Source organism: Giraffa tippelskirchi, chromosome 2 (assembly GCF_054371585.1).
Source record: "Giraffa tippelskirchi isolate mGirTip1 chromosome 2, T2T-mGirTip1v1.2.pri, whole genome shotgun sequence".
Classification (NCBI taxonomy): domain Eukaryota; kingdom Metazoa; phylum Chordata; class Mammalia; order Artiodactyla; family Giraffidae; genus Giraffa; species Giraffa tippelskirchi.
Window position 1 is genome coordinate 230,759,125 of NC_137276.1, and position 16,055 is coordinate 230,775,179.

Consider the following 16,055-nt stretch of genomic DNA (forward strand, 5'->3'; position numbering starts at 1 on the left):
GAAAGTGAAATGTTGACTTCACATGACTAAAGTAATTAATTTAAGGTTCTTACTAGGTAATTAGAGACAAGTCTCATCTCCTAATCTAGTGGCTGCTGGTAGCCTTAGTTTCATTTTTTGGTATATGAAAACAAAATGACTTGGAAATACAGCATTGTATAAACCAGCCAAACGTTTGAAATAAGTTATGCTTTTGCTTGAAAACCTTCCAGAGTGGCATAGTGAGATAGAATTCTTCACTGGAGATAACTTACAGTACATTGAACATCTAAAATAATGTGGTTCCTTGTAGGCATGCCTTTTGCTGATATAGAACCATTTAGGCTTCTTAGCAATTGATTGTTCTCCCAGAGCTATGCACCTTCTCTTCTAGAAGGTGACTTTGAAAAGTTTGTAATACTGTGAAGGTTTTGCTTGTTTTAATTTTTTATTGTTTGATGGATACGTGCCCATATCTGATATGTGATGCATTATAGTTTAAAATGTATCTATACTCTTGATGAGTTATTTTTCATTTTATTGCTACATAATTTAATTGCTTGTTTAAATTGCTTTTGCGGAGAGGCGCTTGTGAACTGGTTTAACATGGAATGAAACTGGTTTTAATATCAGCTTTATTTTAAATAGCATCCCTGTTCATTAAATAGTTCTCTTTGTTTCTCTGTATAAAATTTTTACCGACAAGAGTTGGTGTTTTGTTTTGTTTTGTCTTCTGGGTATTTGTGGTTAAGGTTGGCATTTTAGCACATGCATTTGGGTAAGATGCTCAAATGTGAGATCTGCTTATTACAGAGGTAGAGATAGCAGCTGAGGAGAGAGTGTTGGCCTGTAAGGCGGTACCAGGCAGAGCCTCCAGAGTCAGGCAGGTCTGGAATCTCAAGCAGTCCCGCCTCTCACTGGCAATGTGGGTTTAAGGCACAGTGGATTTGCTTAATATCAGTTTCTTCATCTGTAAGATGGGTTGGTGATCCTTACCATGGGGTGCTTGTGAAGACTGAGATAACAGACATAACATTTCTTAATAGTCTTCTCCCTCCTTTGCTTTTCACTGATACCCATCCTCACGGTCTCAACATAAATGCTACTTCTTTCCCCAAACTCGGTTCTAAGTAAGATTACTTGGCCATGCGTTCTTACCAACACCTTTTTTTTTTTGACAGCCCTTACTAAAAGTAACCATACAATTATTCATAGGTATGCATATGTACGGGCTTCCATGGTAGCTCAGTTGGTAATGAATCCACCTGCAATGCAGGAGACCCCGGTTTGATCCCTGGGTTGGGAAGATCCCCTGGAGGAGGGCAGGGCAACCCACTCCAGTATTCCTGCCTGGAGAATTCCATGAACAGAGGAGCCTCGCAGGCTACAGTCCATGGGGTCGCAGAGAGGCGGACACGACTGAGCACAGCACAGCATGCGTGTGTGCATGTGTTCTTTACTGTCTGTCTCTGCCTCTCACCCTTAAACTGTAGGGTCCATCTGGACGGGAATAATCAGTAACTCCAGCGCCTGTAGCGCCAGTGCTGGGCACATGGCAGGAGTAGATGAATGTACATGTACACAGGAAGATGGAATGGAGAACCTGTGTGCTGAAGCCTGAAGCCTGGGCACCACTCCTTGCTTGTGCAGTCTCGGGCAGAGTAGCTTCGGAACTTTAGAATCCTGTATGCCGACCGTGCGTAAGCTCTAGCTGCCCTGCCCAGGATTTGGAAAAGGTGAAATGAGATACTCTAATGAGATGCTTTGCACAAGTGTAAAATGCCATATAAGTGTAAGTTGGTGGAGTAGCAATAATTTCAGTAGTGAGGTTACCCAAGAATTTGTAATTAGAGTTTCAACTTCACTGAGTTGGTAAGTAGCTATTATGGAATATTTATTAGTAACTTAAACTTTCTGTATGCATTAGTTAGAACACAAGATTGGGCCCATGTTCTGACTACAGTGGCTTAAACGTGGAGTTTCTTTCTCACGTAAGTAGTTGAAGGCTGATGTGGCAGCTCCAGGATACAGGAGACCTTGGTTCCTTCTGTCTTGTTGCTTTCTTGTGTGTAATGGGACCCCATTAACCCCCGCAGTTCAAGACAGCTCGCCACCACATTCACGGTCCAGGGACAGGATGGGGGCGAGAACATCCGTTTTTAAAGATGAACCTGGAAATTGCACATGTGACTTTTTCACACCTGTTGGTTGGAACTTCGTCAGGTGGCCCCATGTAGCTGCAAAGGAGGCTGGGATATGTGGTCATCAGTAGGGTGGCTGATTGTCTGCCTGAAAATCTGTTTTTACTGAAGAAAAGGAGAATGGGGGATTACGAAGCATTGCCTCTCATTCTTTCAGATGTTTTGAAAGAAACTTAACAGAGATGAACTTTGAAAAGACAACTTATTACACTAATTAATGTTTATATTCCATATTTGCTCATTAATCGTTTGAACTGTGGTGTGTAAATTGAAATAGATTGTCAGTACTTAGTATATGCAGTATATACACATGTAGTCAGATTAGAGTTAATGTAACTAAACTTATAATAGTGAAGGAATTTGGAGTCTAATAGCACATTCGGAGGAGCCTGGTAGGCTACAGTCCCTGGGGTCGCTAAGAGTTGGAGACGGAGACGACTGAGCGACTTCACTTTCACTTTTCCCTTTCACGCACTGGAGAAGGAAATGACAATCCACTCCAGTATTCTTGCCTAGAGAATCCCAGGGACGGTGGAGCCTGGTGGGCTGCCGTCTATGGGGTCGCACAGAGTCGGACACGACTGAAGCGACTTAGCAGCAGCAGCACGTTATTTTATTGATGGTATTTTTTAATAGGAACAAGGATTCTTGATTGCTGTAACTATTATATGTAAACAGTATTTGAAGTCTTAAGCTTTTGGATTTAGTTTTAGCAGCCCCCTGGACCATTTTGTGTGTATTTGTGTACATAATCTCAGCAAGCAGTACTAGGACAGTGTGATTCAATATTGCAAGATCTTGTCAGGTCTTCAGTAAGTGTTTGCCTCACTGAAGTTGTAACGACCATAGCAGTGATATTTAAACATTTACTGTCCAGTGTCTTCCTCTTTTTTTTTCTGTGGGTTTGACAGAAGAGGAAGGTCTAGGATTCCTTTGAACTAGCCTATAATTAGGTCAAGTGGAGACCTGAGGAACTAATGAGCCTCAGATAGTTTTCAGGAGAACTTGTCAGAGTTGTGGGACTCCCTAGCCCGAGACTCCTCTTTCTGAAGGTTTGTGTGTTGCGCTGGAATCCACTGTCTTAATTGGGACTGCAAGTATCCCCGGTGCAGTAGAAGCATTTTGAGAAACATTGATATAGTTCATTTCTCATCTTAGAGGAGGAAATGGATGCAAATAAATGAAATGACTAACCAGTGCCTTTGAGTAGGCAGGTAGGGGGTGGGGGCTAGCACATGTTTTCCCAACTCTTGGTTCTTTGTTCTTTCCCCAGAAGAGAGAAAGGAGAAGAGTACAACTGCATTTTTTATTTTATAGGGAGATCTGTCATTCAAGTATGTCGCTGTTTATGTGTGAGCTCATTGCTGTTGAATGGTTGGCTCACTTCACTGTCTTCTGAACCTTTTAGAAAAATACTGTGAGTTGGTCCAATAAATATTTAAAGGTGGGAAGTTGAGGTTTTAAATCAAGTATCATTAGTGTCGGTGCTACAGTGGGCAGAGAGGTTTATCTCCAGCCAGTTAGGGTAGATGAAAGGGAGGTGTGGATTTGGCATGATCAGTAGCCAATGTCCTCAGATCATTCCTTTCCTTTTCAGCTGATTTGCTTGCCATTCTCACCGTTGAATTCATACCTGTAGATTAAGGTAAGAGCTAGATCCGCTAATTTAAAATGGAAATATTCCTAGGGAAATATCCTTCATCTGTTATCAGGTTAACACTTTATCAATTAGCTGCTGTCATTTTAAACATTGCAGATTAGCACCCACACTAATAAAAGAGCTTTTGGGAAGAGGAGGGAGGGTTAGGGTACACAGGCCCTTGTCCAAGGAGAATGACGGGTCTGTTTGAGAAGTGTCTGCTTGTGGTGCAGCCCTGGAACCGTGCTCGGAGGCTTCTCTGGTGGCTGAGGTTGGTAACGTTGGGCTGGCCCTTGCTGGCTTGCCACTGTTGGTCTTGGGACCGTAGATCATTTTGTTGAGGACCTCTGGGCTTGATTGAATGCATGGTCATTGCAGTAGGAGTGCCCTCTTAGCTCTTTCTCATCTTCTTAGGACTCCTGTTTGAGCAGTCTTATATCAGACTTCAAAGGTATCATTTTGTTCTGGGGAATTTTAGTTTTTAAAGATCAACAAGTGTTTTATTTTCATGATAAAAGATCCAGCCCTATGGAATGAAGGGTGTCACCCACCCCCAACCCTCCCTGCCTGTGCTCCGTAAGTAACAGCTATTTAGTTTTTCCTATCAGAAATGTCCTATACGTATATATGTAAACTGCATATATAAACATGTGGTATATACACGTGTGTTACAAAGCATGGGGCAGCAGAGGATGAGGTGGTTGGACGGCATCACTGACTCAGTGGGCCCGGATTGGACAAACTCCGGTAGATAGTGGAGGACAGGGGAGCCTGGCGTGCTGCAGAACATGGGTTTGCAAAGAGTTAGTGACCGAACAACAACAAATGACAAAACTATCTTTAGTGTGATCCCGATTTTTTTTTTGAAGTACGACATTATGTATGTGTACACTTTGTCTGTGTACTTAAAAAAAATGGGGTCTTGCTAAGCACGCGGTTTTGCAACTTAAATGTCTTGCTCTCTCTTGGAAATATTCCTGTATCAGGTGGTAGAGTTTCCCTGTATATTTTTTTTTTTTTTAACAGTTGGGAAGTATTTGATGTTACGGATGTAACACAACTGAATCAATCTCCATTAAAGAGAATTTAATTTTTCCCTTTAGTTTTAGAAGTTTAAAAAAAAAAAACATTTTATTTTTGGCTGCGCTGGGTCTTGGTTGCTGCTTGCAGACTTTTTCTCGTTGCGGGGGCTACTCTTCGTTGCTCCAAGGCATGTGGAATCTTCCTGGCCCAGGGACTGAACCCATGCCCCCTGCATTGGCAGGCAGATTCTTAACCACTGGACCACCAGGGAAGCCGATACTTTTGCTATTTTTAAACAGTGCTGCAGTGTACATCCTTGCACATGTCACTTTTTTGTCAGCATTAGCCAGAGGATACGGATTTATAAGAGAAATTGCTGGTTCACCAGGTATATGCACATATGAGTATGTTTTGCCAAACTGTCTTCCAAAAAGTAGCACCAATTTATGCTTCAGCAGCAGTGTCTAAAAGTGTGTAGTTTCCCAAATCTCAAAAACACTGGCATTATTCAAGTTTTAAATCTTTATCGATTTAATAGGTGAACGGTGCAGTCTAGTTATTTGTTTGAATTTTCTTTATGAGTGAATTTGAGCATCTTACGGTGTACTATAAGTCTTACACTTTAACAAAATATTCATTCTTTGATATTTAGTTAAAATTGTTTTGTGATTTTTCTGTATTTCTGTATTCTGTTGAATGAAAAATGTTTTGATAAATTGTTAATGCTTTGATAAATTGTAAAAGGTGAGTCTTGTTCCTCTTCAACTGAGGAAACTTTTGCCTGTCCTGTGTAAGATATGTGAGTTGTGGTGGTAGAAGCTTTCACTACAAAAATGAGCAAGGTTTGGTGACCTCAGCTGTTAAGTGTTGAAATAGTTGTGTGTATATCAGCAAAATTAGGACAAAGAAGACCATGACTGCTAACAGTTAGTGAATTCTTATCCACTAAGCCACCAGGGAAGTCCTGACCCAGGACTCCAGGTTTTGGAGATAGAAAGGAGAGAATTCAACTTTGGTGGCAGTATAGTAAAGCTTTTGAGGAGTAGAATGATAGGCTTAATGGAAACAGTTGAGAATATTTCTTTGAAGGAACAATGAAGAACAGAAGAGAGAATTATTATTGTAGTTCAGTCCTTCTATTAGTGACCGGTGGAAATAACTTGTTGTGGTTCATTTGCTCAGTCCTGTCCAACTCTTTGTGACCCCGTGGACTGCAGCATGCCAGGCCTCCCTGTCCATCACCAACTCCCGGAATTTACCCACACTCATGTCCATTAAGTCGATGATGCCATCCAGCCATCTCATCCTCTGTCGTCCCCTTCTCCTCCTGCCTTCAGTTCTTCCCAGCATCAGGATCTTTTCCAGTGAGTCAGTTCTTTGCATCAGGTGGCCAAAGTATTGGAGGTTTAGCTTCAGCATCAGTCCTTCCAGTGAATATTCAGGACTGATCTCCTTTAGGATGGACTGGTTGGGTCTCCTTGCAGTCCAAGGGACTCTCAAGAGTCTTCTCCAACACCACAGTTCAAAAGCATCAATTCTTTGACACTCAGCTTTCTTTATGGTCCAAGTCTCAGAGCCATACATGACCACTGGAAAAACCATAGGTTTGACGAGACAGACCTTTGTTGACAGGTAGAAATAACTTGTAGCACCACTAAAAATGAGCTACAAGATGGGGCCGCGGGAGAAGGCAGCGTTGGCAGCGGTGATCCTGGAGATGAAGAGGTGTCCCAGCTCATGGGCTGAGAAGTATGGAGTAGCTAAACGTGTGCGTTCAGTTTATTCTGAGTAGCTTGGTATTTTCCTGAAAAATACCACATTTATTCTGTTATTTTCGCATATGTTCTTATTGGGAGACCAGTCATCTAAAAAGCGTTTATCTTCTGAGGTGGATAGAGCTATTATTGAGTGCCTGTTGGGCGCCGCACGTGGCCCTAGGGTGGGGATCAGTGCCGGCGCCGTGATGGAGCTGGCTCTAGCTGGGGGTTTCGGACTCAGTCTAGGGCAGACGGGCATTTTCATTAAAAGGAGCACAGTCTATGAAACGGAATGAGATTCAGTGGTGCCTTTTGAAGGTCAAAAATTTTGTCTACTTTTAAAAGTCCCTTTGACAGTTTAAGTTAAACTTTATTTGGGTCTAAGTGGGACTCCTGTCTTAAAGACAAATACTGTCTGCTGAAAAATTTGTTCTTCTTTGATCATTTCCCCTTGAGAAGGGACAGCTGTCACTGCGGCGGTGTGTTTTACTTCATCTTTACATCAAACACGTTTATTTTTGGTACACGTGACTTCTGTGGCACAAAAGATTGTTTCATTAAAGTATTCCAAAACAGCAATGGCAGTAAAATTACCAGGATCCCAGCATATTTTACAATCTAATTTCACTTTCTGAATTTCCCTATAATGGTTCTGTGGTACAGTTCAAAATGTCAGTAAAACTAAGTAAACTTAGGAATTGGCCTGAAGGCCCATCGTTACTCAGAAGTATTGGAATCAGCTATGCAAAGGGGAGAATTTGAAAACAAGTTTTAAGATTCATAGGGGTATGTTTGAAAGAAGGCTGTTTGCTGAGTAAGATATAGACATTTGAAATAAAGGATGTGGGCATATAGGAAAGGTCAATAAATAAAATTCAATATAATGGATAGGAATGAAAGAGGGATTTGAACAAATGGATGAGCAAGAATTCTTAGTACTTAACCCCCCTCCCCCCAAAACCTCTTCAGTAATTTGTTGTGACTTCCAGGATGAAGACCACACTTAGGACCGGCGGACTGGATGACCTGGCTCCAGCTGATTCAGGCAGCCTTGTCTCCTATGCCCTGGGATCCATGTCTTTGAATGTCTGCTTCTGGGCCAGCCATCTTTTTTAGTGCTTGTTTTATTCATCCCCTCCAGAGAGCAGGGGCAGTGTTGTTTTGTACACGTCCCCCACCCCCCGCAGTCGTAGGGATTAGCAAGTCTTTGGCATATATGGCGAGTACTAAAACAGTGAACTACATTTGGATGTTGGTCTCAAGGACCGAATGATTGCATAAGGGGAATGTGCATTTGGAGTAAGAGTTGAACAGGGAATGTAGGAGCCTTTTTTTTTTTTTTTAAGTGAATCGTTTTAAAAGATTAGATTGGAAAATTATGTAGCCAGTAAAAAGACAAAGTTACTTACTCATGGATTAATTTAGCAAGTGCGTATGAAATATCAACACCTACCAGCTCTGAGAAACTTGGCATTGTGTGATGGAATGGAAGGATGGTGCCCTCTTTATTAAAGGGCTACATAACTTTAGTAGTTTATTGAAATAGATACAGTTCTTGGTGGTCATTTGGAGTAATCATTTGGAGTTTTAAATTGTAGAGGGAACCAACCCGGCTCTTCTTTATAATTTTTAGCCAGCAAAGTGCGGTTCATTCAACAAATTCATCTGGAATGTCAATCCAGCATTAGCAGTAGGTGTCAGGTTCACATTTAAAATAAGCTCGAGCTTTGACGTCATTTAAAAAGTGATGGAAAGGTAAAGAAAGTAGTTTGTTTGGGTACTTTTTGTCTTTACTTTTCCTTCACAGAACAAGAATGATTGAGAGAAAGTTCATTGTATGGATGAATTTTCCTGAGAATTGACTTGTAGTTAGAAAACTATTGAGGCTTTTGATCTTGTCAGGTGAATCATCTTTTTAAAAGCTTAAAAGGGATTTTTTTTAAAGTAGTTCTGAAATCTTTCTCAGTGATTAGTTTCTGTAGTAAATATTTAGAAAAGCAAATATTCAGATTTTATCTTTTGGCTCTTTGCCTGGGCCCATGCCAGTCCCTTGGGACGTAGTCGTGAATCACATGGACATACATGAAGCTCTTCAGTAGAGTTAGAACTTACTCAAGAGAACTCTAAAATAAAACATGGCTTGATGCTTCCAGCCAGCCAGCCATCCCATTGTCCATCTATTTATGTGTTCCTTGAACTTAGTTTTGGTGGCAGCATGTCTTTAAGCTTCTTGTTGCTTTATTTCTGGTAACATAGGGACTAATCTACAATGCAGGGAAGTAAATTTGCTTAAGGTTAACCATAGTATTTAATAAAAAACCCAGTGAACAGTTAAAGGCCCTGAAGTTAAACACTGAGAGAGAAAAGAAGAAACATAGGACTTCTATAACCTGTTAATTGAGGTAAGAGTTCTGGATGCTGATGGCGGGACGGCATCACCAGTGCAATGAACATGAACTTGGGCAAACTCCTGGAGGTGGTGAGGGACAGGGAGGCCTAGTGTGCTGCAGTCCGTGGGGTCACAAAGAGTTGGACACAACTGGATGACTGAACAACAACGACAACAAGTGGGGACTAAGGAGGCTAACGATTATAATTCCAATGCAGAATAGAAACTCAGATCTTCAACTTGTTGACATAGACTTTTAAAAAAAGATGTTCATGTAAGCCAGTGAGTTTCTCCTATTAAAAAGTAAGCTACTATTTGATGGTAACAGTTCATTTCAGTCGCTCAGTCATGTCTGACTCTGCGGCGCCATGAACCACAGCACGACAGGCCTCCCTGTCCATCACCAACTCCCAGAGCCTCCTCAAACTCATGTCCATTGAGCCGGTGATGCCATCCAACCATCTCATCCTCTGTCATCCCCTTCTCCCGCCTTCAGTCTTTCCCAGCATCAGGGTCTCTTCCAGTGAGTCAGCTCTTCGCATCAGGTGGCCAGAGTATTGGAGTTTCAGCTTCAGCATCAGTCCTTCCAGTGAATGCTGCTAAGTCGCTTCAGTCGTGTCTGACTCTGTGCGACCCCATAGACGGCAGCCCACCAGGCTCTGCCATCCCTGGGATTCTCCAGGCAAGAATACTGGTGTGGGTTGCCATTTCCTTCTCCAGTGCATGAAAGGGAAAAGTGAAAGTGAAGTCGCTCAGTCGTGTCCGACTCTCAGCGACCCCATGGACTGTAGCCTACCAGGCTCCTCCGTCCATGGGATTTTCCAGGCAAGAGTACGGGAGTGGGGTGCCATTGCTTTCTCCGCTTCCAGTGAATATTCAGGACTAATTTCCTTTAGGATGGATTGGTTGGATCTCCTTGCTGTCCAAAGGACTCTCAAGAGTCTTCTCCAACACCACAGTTTAAAAGCATCGATTGTTCAGTGCTCAGTTTTCTTTAGTCCAGCTCTCACATCCATACATGACCACTGGAACAGTAGCTACTATTAATTGATTGCCTGCTATGGGCCAGACACTGTACAGATTCGTTTTTAGTTATTTTAATATTAGCACTAGCACTGGAAGGTGGTTGGTAATATCTGTTTATAAGTTAAAAAACTGCGATGCAGGGAAGTAAATTTGCTTGAGGTTAATCATAGTATTTTGCATATGCTGCTTCTAGATAATAAAAAACACGGTGAACAGTTAAAGGCCCTAAAGGTGAACAGTTAAAGGCCCTAAAGTTAAACGTTGAGCTAGAAAAGAAGGAATGTAGAGCTTCTTAAACTTGTTAATTGAAGAGAGAGAGAAAAGGTGTGATATGCTGGGGTTCATGCTTGTGCCCTTGGTTCATGAGGCTTTCAGCTGATAAACCAGAACATCTGATAGCTTTCTACATTTAGGGAATTCTTTACCTTCAGAATCTTGATGAGAGGGAGGTAGACGTCTTCCATTGTGAAAGGCAGTTGCTCAGTTTCTCTGCATTTTTGGGACTTAGAATGCCATCATATGACCTGGGGCTTCCATTCCACCACCTCAGAAGCCAGTGATTTGCAGAAGCAGGCCCTTTGCAGAGTCCATGTCCGCATAGAAGGGGGATGGCCATAGTGTCTCTTTCCTGGCGGCCGTCAGCGGCAGATCCAGTCCTGGCACTTCATCCCGGTGTCTTTGGTATCTTTGCAAGTCACAGGGACCGAATCCTGTGTTGTCTCCACTGGACCAGATCTGTGGTTTGCCTTTTGGGTGTTCTTGATTATATGGCCTTCCAGCCTGGCCCTCCTGGGGTTTTCTGTGAGTTGCCTAATACACTTTAATAACTTCCTTTTCAGTTTCAACAAAGCCAGAGTTAGTTTCTTTTGTTTGCAACTAGAACCTTTACTGAGATGGTGCTAGTTTCGATAATAGACAATTTGAAGGAACTCTCTAGAGTCAGAGTTATCTGTGTCTAGATTAGAATTTACTAAGAAGAGTTCACAGTATGTATTAAGTGAAATACTCGTAAAACATTTTGCTTATTGATTTAATGATTGTACTGAATTTGAGTGGTTATTCTTTGCCAGGGTATGTTCTAGATGTTGGATATTCAGAGTGACAGCTAGGTAAGATCCCTGTGCTCACAGAGCTTAAGTTCTGTTGTGAAGTGTAGAGCAAGCAAGAAAGCAACTGACATACTGACCAAGAGTGATAAATATCATGATAAAAGTAAAGATGGGGTAAAGTGATAATGGGGCTTCCCTGATGGTTCAGTGGGTAAAGAATCTTGTCTGCAATGCAGGAGACACAGGAGATGCAGGTTATATCTCTGAGTTGGGAAGATCCCCTGGAGGAGGAACTGGCAACCTGCTCCAGTATTCTTACCTGGAGAATTCCATGAACTAGAGGAGCCTGATGGGTTACATACAGCCCGTGGGGTCGCAAAGAGTTGGTCGCAAACAGCTGAACGACTAACACGTTCTAAGTTATAGTGATGTGTATGTGTATGTTTAGGGATTGCATCTGATAAAACGTTTACTTTAAAATTACTGTCAGTATTGATTTCTGCTTTTTTACTATGGGGCAGTAACTTTCTGAATTTATCCTCCCACCATAAACAGCTAGGAAACGGGACAAAACACATGGAACAAGTATTTTTGGATATTAAACAATAGGCAGTGCAGAGCTGTGATGCCTAACAGATGGGAAACAGACGCGGTGGGTCCTGTGATGGCCCAGCTTTCTGCCTGAGGCAGTCTTCAGATCTCGGTGCTGGGATGTGCGCGTGTGCTCAGTCGTGTCTGACTCTCTACAACCCCGTGGACTGTATCCTCCCAGGCTCCTCTGTCCATGGGATTTCCCAGCAAGAATGGTGGAGTGGGTTGCCATTTCCTCCTCTAGGGGATTTCCCGACCCAAGGACCCAACCCGCATCCCTTGTGTTGGCAGGTGGATTCTTCACCACTGAGCCACCGAAGGAGATCCCAGATAAAGCCCACGAGTTGAGGAAAGAAAGACTGGAGTTGAGGGAGGCCAGAATGATTCTGATGTGAGGAGCAGGGTTCTGAAAGAAGGAAGGTATGCGGAGAAAGAGTTCCATAATCTTAGTCATCGCCGTAAATGTTGACTGAAGGCCGGTCTGTGGGACTGCGGATACAGAGGACTGGCTGTGAGTTTATACTTGGAAAATTGACGTTGGGGGGTGGGGCCAGCACTTCTAACCCCTCTGTTGCTCAAGGGTCACCTGTAATTTGAAAGTAATGTAATTTCTTTTCCTTACAAAAGCCAACACTCTTTAAAGAAATGTAAAGAAACCCAGCACTCAACAATGTAAAAATATCCAGTATCCAATCAAAAATTGCTGAATGTGTGAAGATGTAGGTTAATGTGACTTATAATTAGGGTATCAGTAAATTGAAACCAACTTAGAATTGACAGATGTTAGCAATAATGGGCAAGGACATGAAAGCAGTTGCTGTATTCCATCTATTCAAAAAGTTAGAAATTATGAAAGATATAAAAACACCCATGTCAAACTTTTAGAGGTGACAGCTAATGTGTGAAATGAGAAGTATATTAATGGCAGATTAGACATTCCAGAAGAGAGGATTAGGAAACTTGAAGACATAGAAAACTCAGTCAGTAGAAACAAATGATAGAGACAATGAAATCAGCAAACAAGGTTATTAAAATGGTTATTAAAATGCAGGGTCAAATGTCAGATCACTGTGTTGTACACCTGAAACTAATGTTTTTTGTCAAATATACCTCAGTAAAAAATACAAGTAAAGCACAGGGTCATATTGTGTTTAATGTTGACATTTTGGTACATAAATTTTTTCTAGAAAAGAGCAAATTGTGACTGCTAACCTAAAGTTGGCTTGTGTAATTAAGAGTAGGTGAAAATGATTATTTCAGCCAAGCACCAGGATATGGCAGAAGAACTTTATTGTGCCACGGTGTGCTCGTTATTGCTTGGTCTGTAACAATATCACCATAAAGCTAGAGACTGAAAGCATGCTCTTACGGCCTCATGGTGTCTGTGGGCCACATGTATGGGCACAGCTTAGCTCAGTTGGGTCTAAGGACGGCGGTCAGAAGATGAACGGGGCTGTGGTCTCATCTCAGGCTTCCCTGGGGAAAGGTCTCCTCTGCTTGTTTGACCGGTGGTAGCACTCAGCGCCCTGGGTGGTGCTGGACCGAGGGCTGCAGTTTCTTGCTGCCTGTTGGCAGGCATTGACCCTCAGTTCCTTGGTGTGTGGTCCTTTCCCATCGTGGCCACTTAACTTGCTCCAAGACAGTGAAGGAGCGAGTCTGCACATTAGACAGCTGCATGGTCTCATGTATCCTAACCACAGAAGCGCCATCCCTTCCCCTTGCCTGTATGCTCTTGGTTAAAAGCAGGTCATGGGTCTTGAGTCAGGGGAAGGGCCTGTGGAATGTGGAAGGGCCTGGCAGCAGGACTCTGTGTGGTGGGAGCCACCTCAGAGTCTGTCTGTGACTGACGGTAGAGAGAGTGGTGGCGAGTGCGTTGCCTGGAGTCTGTGCTCGGCACCCGGCTTTGAATCCCAGCCCTGGAAACATCTCTGAGCCTCAGTTTCCCTGCGGGAGTAGTCTCTGCCTACTGTTGACAGTGTGTGAAAAGTGCAAACGCTTGTATTCAATTAAATCCTTTCTTTATACTACTGTTCATTAGTTCTCAACAGATCAGATCTTCAGTCTCTTTTTGCTTCCTGCATTTTTTTTTTAAGAATTAATTTTTAGTTTTAACATGCAAATAATCAAAATTGAATACCTACTGAAAGGCTTGTGAAGGAAAACCTGTCCCTGAACAGCCCTCCTTACTCCTAGTCCTGCTCCCTCGAGCCGTGCTTCCTGAACTTTCCCTCCTCAGGGTCTCTGTGGACAAAGTAGAAGCGGCTGTTTGGATGTCCTGAGGCCTTCGGGGGATCTTGGCGCTTCTGGAACACTGGTGGCACCATGCGCCGCGTTCACTAGGTGGCAAGCTCTGCCCCGTGGGTAGTCATTTGTTGTTGAACTCTTTGCGACCCTGTGGCCTGCAGCACGCCAGGCTTCCCTGTCCTTCACCATCTCCTGGAGTTTGCTCACACTCATGTCCATCGAGTCACTGATGCCATCCAACCATCTCATCCTCTGTCGCCCCTTTCTCCTTCTGCTTTCAGTCTTTCCCAGCATCAGGGTCTTTTCCGTTGAGTTGGCTCTTCACATCATTTGGCCAAAGTATACTCTTAGCTGCTGCTTCTGCTGCTTGAAAGTGTTAGTCACTCAGACGTGTCTGACTCTTAGAATTTGCTTATCAGTTAGGATGCTTCTGGATACTAGTACTGAAACCACGACCCAAACTGGCTTCCGGGTAACTCACAGTTGAAGTCCAGAGGTAGGGTGGATTCTTCAGCTAATTGGTTTTGTGGCACAGTAATGACTTCAGAGCCCTGACTTTTCCGTCTTCCCTTTTAGTCATTGGCCGGTTGCATCCTCAACTTAATAAGATGCAGGAGTTTCAGAGTTGTACCCAGGTACAACAGTGTCCAGAGAAGGAAAATTATCTTTCTTGTAGCTGTATAACAGTGTGAAAACTTTGCCTAGAAACACTGGCAGACCTACCTCCTGGCCTGTTTCTGAAACACTCACTAGGAAGGGAAACAATGACATTTAGACCAGTTGGGCACACACGTGGAACCGAGTGCTTTCCCTGAGCATGTGCCTAAATGGGTGAGTGTGCAAAAGAGTTCTGGACAAAATTGACTTAGGTTACAGAGGAAAAAGGGGGCAGTTGGAGGCTGGGTGGGTAACTCGGACCTTCCTCTGGTATTCAGCATGAGATTTCAGACGCTGCCTATTGATTTTCTGTGAAGGTGTGTGTGCACGTGTGCTCGGCCGTGTCTGACTCTGCGACCCCATGGACTGTAGCCCGCCAGGCTCCTCTGTCCATGGAATTCTCCAGGCAAGAACACTGGAGTGGGTTGTCATTTCTTTTAAGATAGATGACTATTTAAAACCACCTGTCTTAGACTTCTTCCATCTATCCATTGTAGTTACATGTGTATTTTCGTTCAGTGTATTCAGGGTAGTAGTATGATTATGTAAGTCTTGTTCACCATGGAGGCAAATTGTATACTATGATTGCATTTCCCTCCTTGTATAATTTTGTTTTTCATGTTTTGTTTTCCTCCTATGGTTTTGTTTTGCTTTGTTTTCTAGGTCCTTGTGTCTGAGTTTCCCCATCCATACCTTCTAGTAGCCTCTCTGTATAGTTTTACACAAAGATTAGATAGTTAGTGTCTTATGCCTTATTCTCAGCCACTCCCACCCCCTTCCTTAAGGGCCCCTCCATCAAACTATTATATGGAAATTAAAAATTTTTTTTTATTGAAGTGTGGTTGATTTACGGTGTTGTGTTTCTACCGTATAGCAGGGTGAGTCAGTTATACATACATGTATCTACTCTCTTTTAGGTTCTTTGCCTATGTATGTTGTTTTTGTGTTTTAGTTGCCAAGTCACGTCAGACTCTGCTACCCCATCGACTGTAGCCCACCAAGCTCCTCTGTCCGTGGGAATTCCCAGGCAAGGATACTGGAGTGGGTTGCGATTTCCTCCTCCAACTTTTTTCTTTCACTTTGTCAGAGCACAACTTTTAATACTTGCTGAGAAAGAGTGCACAAGAGGTCAATTTTTTGAGACATCATCTGAAAGTGTCTTTAATCTGTTTTCTTTCATGAGTAAAAGTTTTGACTGGGTATAGAATTGCAGTTGGAATGTGATTTTTACTGAGAACTGTGAATGGATTGCTTCATGGTTTTCTAGCTTCTTATAACAGATATAATTTGTATTCTGGGTTCCAAAAGTATGGAAAAGTCAGAGAACATAATGCAACTCCCCATGTAACCATTACCCAACTTCAACGTTGGTCACCTCATGGCCACTTTCTAAAAATTTATAATCCTGTCTATCCCTCTTCCTTTTGATTTCATACAAGCAAACCCAGATACATAATTTTACTCGTGAATGTTTCAGTTTGTTTCTCTAAAAGATAAGGG

General features: G+C 42.7%; 1 protein-coding gene across 41 annotated transcripts in view; it reads left to right on the forward strand.

Annotated features, from left to right (window-relative positions):
* DYRK1A (dual specificity tyrosine phosphorylation regulated kinase 1A) overlaps nucleotides 1-16,055 on the forward strand; it is a 214,750-nt gene that overhangs the window by 70,387 nt on the left and 128,308 nt on the right. The window contains exons 2-4 of one of the 41 annotated variants that reach the window (XM_081573150.1): nucleotides 1,473-1,715; nucleotides 3,454-3,597; nucleotides 3,778-3,825. The exons of 35 other annotated variants lie outside the window; for them this stretch is intronic. The gene's annotated coding sequence lies outside the window, so the exon portion shown is untranslated. Of the gene's footprint in view, nucleotides 1-1,383; nucleotides 1,716-1,906; nucleotides 1,971-3,453; nucleotides 3,598-3,777; nucleotides 3,826-11,945; nucleotides 12,075-16,055 lie in introns of those variants that run through there. 5 more of the 41 variants (XM_081573157.1, XM_081573163.1, XM_081573162.1 and 2 more) reach the window with 5 other exon arrangements.